This window comes from Astatotilapia calliptera, chromosome 1 (genome assembly GCF_964374335.1).
Source record: "Astatotilapia calliptera chromosome 1, fAstCal68.1, whole genome shotgun sequence".
Classification (NCBI taxonomy): Eukaryota; Metazoa; Chordata; class Actinopteri; order Cichliformes; family Cichlidae; genus Astatotilapia; species Astatotilapia calliptera.
This window is the reverse complement of record NC_137422.1, coordinates 28915188-28922234: the sequence shown is the minus strand read 5'-3', so window position 1 is coordinate 28922234 and position 7047 is coordinate 28915188. Positions and strand designations below refer to the sequence as shown.

The following is a 7047-nucleotide window of genomic DNA, read 5'->3' as shown; positions in this document are numbered from 1 at the left end:
ACTTTTGTTATCGGGCAGAGCGAAACCGGAGGGTTTACTGAGCTGTGGCTCCATGTAAATGCTGAGCATCCACTCGACGGCGGTAAGCTAAATGTGGCTAATCAGACACATGATGTGCGGAGTGTGGGTACAGTTGTTCGATGTCTCTGAAACGCTGTTGTTATGCTAGTTAGATCGTTAACTAAGTCATTAACATGTGAAAAGCTGTAAATGGTTAAAGCAGCTAAAAATAACTTTATGAGAGATAATTGTAATCAGACTTTATCCTGCTTCCTGTTTAAATTTTGATGTCAATCAGTTGTTTTACAATACTCAGTATTGAACACTTGGAGGTAATTTTTAGTGTATTTCCACTTGTACTGGTAGGCCTATGGTACAAGCGGGATTAAGCACGTCTATTTTAATACTCCTATTTGTGGACTGAGTCCTTGTGTTTACGTGTTATTGAAATTGATTATTTGCACTTTGTTCAATTTCTGATAAGCATTTGCATATTATTCCATTTCTTAAAAGGGGTAATATACTTATTTATTTGTGATTAGATATATATATGTACAGTGAGTTATTTTGATCGATGTAATTAATGTTTACAATGAAAGTGAATTATATGGTGACTATAATTCCTGAATGTTTAAAACCTTGTAGATAATCTTTAATGTTACTGCAGGTTACAAATAATTGAACCTTGATACTGTGAAATTTTGGATATTGATACTTTGACCTTTGAAACTTGATATTTTAATGTTGTACAACATGACTGAACTGATGATGATTGAATTGATGATAGCTGATCTGAATAGTAGTTACTGCACTGTGACACTACTTTAGTTTAATTTGTGAGAGTTATCCTTAAAGGGCACGTGACATATATTTGGCCATTGTTTATAGGTCAGGTTTTTATATGGGACGAATCCAAAGACCAGGTCAGCGATTCCAGAACCCAGAGTGTTCCAGTGTTCACTGGATGGCGAGCCAACCCAAGATCCTAGGAGACGATATACATGTACACGCACACTCATTTGCACATTGATGGACTACAATCCTCTACTGTACAAGTAGTATGGTAGGACAGACAATCACACACACACTCCTTGTCAGACGAATTCTATGGGCCCCACCGGTACCATTTGGACTTAAAAAAGACTAATTCTTTTACTTGTGCACAATTTTATTTAATTCTATTTTTTTTTGCTACTTTGGGAGAAATTTTTATACTTGACATTCTGTTAAAACCTGTTGTAATACTGTGTTGTTTACAAATTTCTTTTACAAGGCTTAACATCACTAAAGTACTTTTAAAGCCACATAACTGTGTTTGTCTGGTTTCTCTGCCATTCGTGTACCAGAGCTCTAAGAGTCGTTCTCAGTCTTCTGACACTAGCCCAAATTGCTTATTACTTTGGTAATTATCCATCGGTACTTTATGTAACTCCACGTAAGTGCTACATGTGTGTGTGTGGGTTTTCTATAAGTGCATATGTTTGTGTGTCTGAATAATGTATCCTAGCTTTGCAGCACCGCTGGTCAGCATGGGTGGTGTAACCAAAAGTTATTTCTTATCAGGTGCAAGGACAGATGTGCCCCCCACTGCTGCTCCTCCACAGTCACAGATACACCTTGAAGAAGAATCTTTGAAGAACGTCCCTTACATGCACTTCCAGTTAAAACATTTTCCATGCGCATGCATCATCTTCTCTCAGCTTCTGCTTAAAAAATCTTTATCCGCATTTAATGAAAATAAACAGCTAGTGCCAGTGTCTCCCTGTGTGATGATTTCCCTGTGGTGCAGGCATCCTGGTGACAGGGGTTCTTTGATATTTGGCTGCTTCAGGCCAAATCAGCAGCCATGCCAGATTCCTCTGGCAATACGTAGTGGTGGCTAGGGGGGCGGCAGAGCAGGAGTAAGAAAGAAACGAACACTTTATTTTAGTATGAAACTTACATAATAAGGATAACGTTTTGGTCAGTATTTTTATACTGGAAAAGTCCGAAAATTTTTGTTTTTGGATATGTTAATGATTATAGTTGTGCATGTAATGGAAACTGCATATCCTCCTCTGTCACACCAACCATCTGCGTGTCCTCCTTCACGATCCATGAATCTTCTCTGTCGTTGTTCTCTTTCCCTCCTCACTGCTACATATATGTCCACTATCCTTCCTCTGCACGTCCAAACCATGTCAGCCTCGTCTCTCTGACTTTGTCTCCAAACTGCTCAGCCTGAGCCGTCCCTCTGATGTACTCAGTTCTTCCATATAAACTACACTGCCATGCGTTTCAACATACCAAAGAAACGTGTCACACAGTATGAAAAAAATAAAAGTATGTTTCTTTGGTTGAGGTTTTTAAAAATATAGACTTACTCCTGATCTTGATTCCTGGTGGTCTTTGATATGTTATGCTTTGATAACTTTAACTTGAATTGAATTAAATTTAATATACATGTGAAACTTGTGTGTTCTTAGTAGTTTAAGGTAATCAATCAGAAGTCAGTTGACTTAATAAATCTAATGGGTACTTTTTGTATTAATAATTCATTAATAACATCATAAACCATGTGCAAAGTAATAAAATAACTTTTTGAGCCACAGTGAATCAATTCATAATTATAAACTTAAAGACTTATGATTCTAATCCTTAATTATTTTAAGATATGTAAAACTGATTTAGCTGATTGATCTCTTTGAGTCACATATACACTCACCGGCCAGTTCATTAAGCACACCCAGGTAGCAGCGAGTTGTGCCCGCTTTAGCCTTCAGAACTGACTTAATTCTTCATTGCACAGATTCAACAAGGTACTGGAAATCTCTTATTCCACCACATCCCAAAAGATGTGAGTACAGGGAACTCACTCTCATTTTCAAGAAATTCGTTTGAGATGATTTGAACTTCTAATAATAGGATGGACATGGTCAGCAACAAAACTGATTTAGGCTGTGATGTTTAAATGATGCCCACACTATTATGTCACCACCAGCAGACATACCACCAGAACTACCAAGACAAAGCAGGATGGATCCGATGCTTTCATGTTGTTCAGGTTTTGATGAGCCTGTGTGAACTGTAGCCTTAGTTTCCTGTTCTTAGCTGACAGGAGGGGAGGGGCGACTGATGTGGTCCTTCTGTTCCTGTAGCTTATCTACTTCAAGCTTCAGCATGTGTGTTCAAAGATCTTCTTCTGCACACCTTGGGTATAAGAATAGTTATATGAGTTAGTTGCCCTCCTATCTGACCCCCCTGTCATCATCAAGGCCAACCCGTCTGGAACCAGTTTTACCTAAATCACCTCTCCTCTTCATTTTCGTGCTCAGAATGAAATTCAGCAGGTCGCATTAGTCATGAACTAAAAGCTTTGATTTACGGCCGTCGTGTGAAAAGTGTATAAAGACATTACTGGAATTGTGCAAACACAATACTTGCTGTATGTCTCACCCACTGGGATGGATACAAAATCAGTGGGAGGACTTTACCTCCCTTTAACTTTATTAACTGTAAAAGTTAGCAAAGGACTGCGAAACATACATTTTCAATATTAGTCTATTCACTCAACTTCCAGTTACAGGTTATGGGCCAATAGTAAGACCACAGCATAAGCTCTCTTGTGACCTTTAAAACTCCTTTTCAGGTCATAGTCATCACATAATTCATCACTGTCTAATTGAATGTGAGCCACTGTCATTTCAGTGGAGACCATTATCAGCCATCTGTCTATGTCGTTGCAGAGCCTAATGATGATAGCACAAGTTGCAAGCCAATAAGACAGAATTAAACAAACAACAAATATATTAAAAAATAATTATACCTTGTTTTTTGCAGAGTGACACTGCAAACGCTTTGAGATTCCAGTGTCACTCAGCTGTCTTAGATTAAAACTTGTATTTAAATCTCTGTCAGCCGAGGAGCTCTACCTTTGCATACAAAACAGAATATAATGTGCTTTTATTTGTCAGAAATGATTCCATGCTGAAGTAAACTCATTAATGGTTAAAAAGCTGGATAGCGCTTTCTTTTCATCATCAGAACATTTATTGGATGAGTGAATATAAGAAAACTCAAGGACTGTGGGTGGATCAGCCGACATTAGCCAGCGAATGCGCTGGTGAGTCATTTAAAGTATGACTCCAAAGTAAAGAGGTGAGAGGATGCGAGAAACTTCAAAAGATCACACAAATTTCGGAACTGATTATTTTTAATAATATAAACAAAACCCTTTTCTCATAGGGTTTGCACCAAAAGCAGCTCGTAGTTCACCCCGGCAAAGGGAATAAAGTGATCACTGCAGGAGAGCACACTGATCTGACAGTATATATATTTTAAAATATATACTATAAAATATATACAAAGATAAAAGTTTGACCTTAGACATTATATGTACTTGTATGTCATTCAAAAGTTTGACTCTGAAGAAAGAGAGGATTAAGGAAAAGTGTATGTTCAGAGTTAGGGTATGGGATCTGCCAGTCCATTGGAAAGTGTGGAGCTGCCCCAAAATAACCCAAAGTGTCCCGATGGCTGCCTGAACCTATCTCAGCTATCATGCATTTTAAATTTAATGTTATTTAATATTTTTTAAAAACATTTTAAGACAATGGTGTAACTTCAAATCAGCCTGGAATTCTATTAAATGGTACAATATCACCACAAATCTGATTCCATCAACCCGCAATTTCTCTTAGTGTTTTCTTTCTTTTTATCAATCTCTGGTTACAGTTCCCTTCCTCAAATCTACATTCAATCTCCAATGTAGATTTCCTCCTCTCTCTATCATCCATGCCCTGGAGCTAAAAATAGGAAATTATGAAATAAATTTGTCTGAAAAACTATTTATCCTGAAGAACATCCTCAGAGGTTAGAAGGGCATCTAGTAACATTAAGCACTGCTACAACATCAACCTGATGTTTGGTGTATGCTTATTTCAAAAGCAACATATAACAAGTAATAAATGTAACACAAATTAAGTTTAAATTCTCCTTCATTACAGTTTGTTACTCACATTCACAAGTATGCATAAATACAGCCTTTAACACAGACATCACCCGGTGCCATTGCCCCAAAGAGATTGACATTCATGACAGCACATCCCACTTTTGACAGGCACCTGCTCTTTAGAGATATACATCTTTTTTTTACTGCAATGATGGATGTTAAAGGGGCAACTAGATAAGAAGAGAATTTAAAAATTATGTCCATTAGTAATGCTGTGTATCTAAAAACCACTCGTGCACATCTGAAGGGTCACTGCTACCACAAGGCTGCTCTAATGGTTTTCTATCCCTCCTCTGGGCTGGGCTTTAGATGGAGCAAGAGTATTTTGTTGTGACATTTGTGGCTAAATTAAAAATGAAATGAAAAGAGAGCCTGAAATACAGTATTTATGTATGTATCTTTTAATCTGTGGGCAAGGTTTTTCAATTATCTAAAATATCAGACACCATCCATCCATTAATCCAATTATCGCTGACGCCATCACCTGTTTAAACTACTTGTGATTTAAAAAATGTTATTAAGGGCAGATGACTCTGTTAGATTATTCATGGATGTATCTATATTCCTCTATTACTCTGAGGTCTACATTTGCACAGTTAATTGTTAACCGGAGCTGTCATTCTGCCACTTTACTGATGTGCAGAGGTTTCATTCTTGTCAGATCATTCAGCCATGAACCCGATGACAGCTGCTGTTTGTTTGTATTCCCATGAGCATTATCAGCTACAGAATGGATGGATGATGAAAAAGTTATCCACTCAAACTGTGTTTTATAACTTAAAACCCCCAAAACGTTGTCAGTAATAATGCAAACATTGCACTGAAAGGTGGTTCTTTAACTTATATCACCTATGGAAAGTATACTCCATCCCCTCTGCTATACAGGGAGTGCAGAATTATTAGGCAAATGAGTATTTTGTATTTTGTCCACATCATCCTCGTCATGCATGTTGTCTTACTCCAAGCTGTATAGGCTCGAAAGCCTACTACCAATTAAGCATATTAGGTGATGTGCATCTCTGTAATGAGAAGGGGTGTGGTCTAATGACATCAACACCCTATATCAGGTGTGCATAATTATTAGGCAACGTCCTTTCCTTTGGCAAAATGGGTCAAAAGAAGGACTTGACAGGCTCAGAAAAGTCAAAAATAGTGAGATATCTTGCAGAGGGATGCAGCAGTCTCAAAATTGCAAAGCTTTGAAGCGTGATCATCGAACAATCAAGCGTTTCATTCAAAATAGTCAACAGGGTCGCAAGAAGCGTGTGGAAAAACCAAGGCGCCAAATAACTGCCCATGAACTGAGAAAAGTCAAGCGTGCAGCTGCCAAGATGCCACTTGCCACCAGTTTGGCCATATTTCAGAGCTGCAACATCACTGGAGTGCCCAAGAGCACAAGGTGTGCAATACTCAGAGACATGGCCAAGGTAAGAAAGGCTGAAAGATGAGCACCACTGAACAAGACACACAAGCTGAAACGTCAAGACTGGGCCAAGAAATATCTCAAGACTGGTTTTTCTAAGGTTTTATGGACTGATGAAATGAGAGTGAGTCTTGATGGGCCAGATGGATGGGCCCGTGGCTGGATTGGTAAAGGGCAGAGAGCTCCAGTCCGACTCAGACGCCAGCAAGGTGGAGGTGGAGTACTGGTTTGGGCTGGTATCATCAAAGATGAGCTTGTGGGGCCTTTTCGGGTTGAGGATGGAGTCAAGCTCAACTCCCAGTCCTACTGCCAGTTTCTGGAAGACACCTTCTTCAAGCAGTGGTACAGGAAGAAGTCTGCATCCTTCAAGAAAAACATGATTTTCATGCAGGACAATGCTCCATCACACGCGTCCAAGTACTCCACAGCGTGGCTGGCAAGAAAGGGTATAAAAGAAGAAAAACTAATGACATGGCCTCCTTGTTCACCTGATCTGAACCCCATTGAGAACCTGTGGTCCATCATCAAATGTGAGATTTACAAGGAGGGAAAACAGTACACCTCTCTGAACAGTGTCTGGGAGGCTGTGGTTGCTGCTGCACGCAATGTTGATGGTGAACAGATCAAAACACTG

At 39.0% G+C, this 7047-nt stretch overlaps 1 long non-coding RNA gene across 1 annotated transcript; it reads left to right on the top strand.

Moving 5' to 3' along the window:
* Positions 1-1300, top strand: LOC145426229 (uncharacterized). Its single transcript, XR_013906954.1, has 2 exons — positions 1-82; positions 889-1300. It is a non-coding gene; the product is annotated as an uncharacterized LOC145426229 (long non-coding RNA).
* The last annotated feature ends 5747 nt before the right edge of the window (positions 1301-7047 follow it).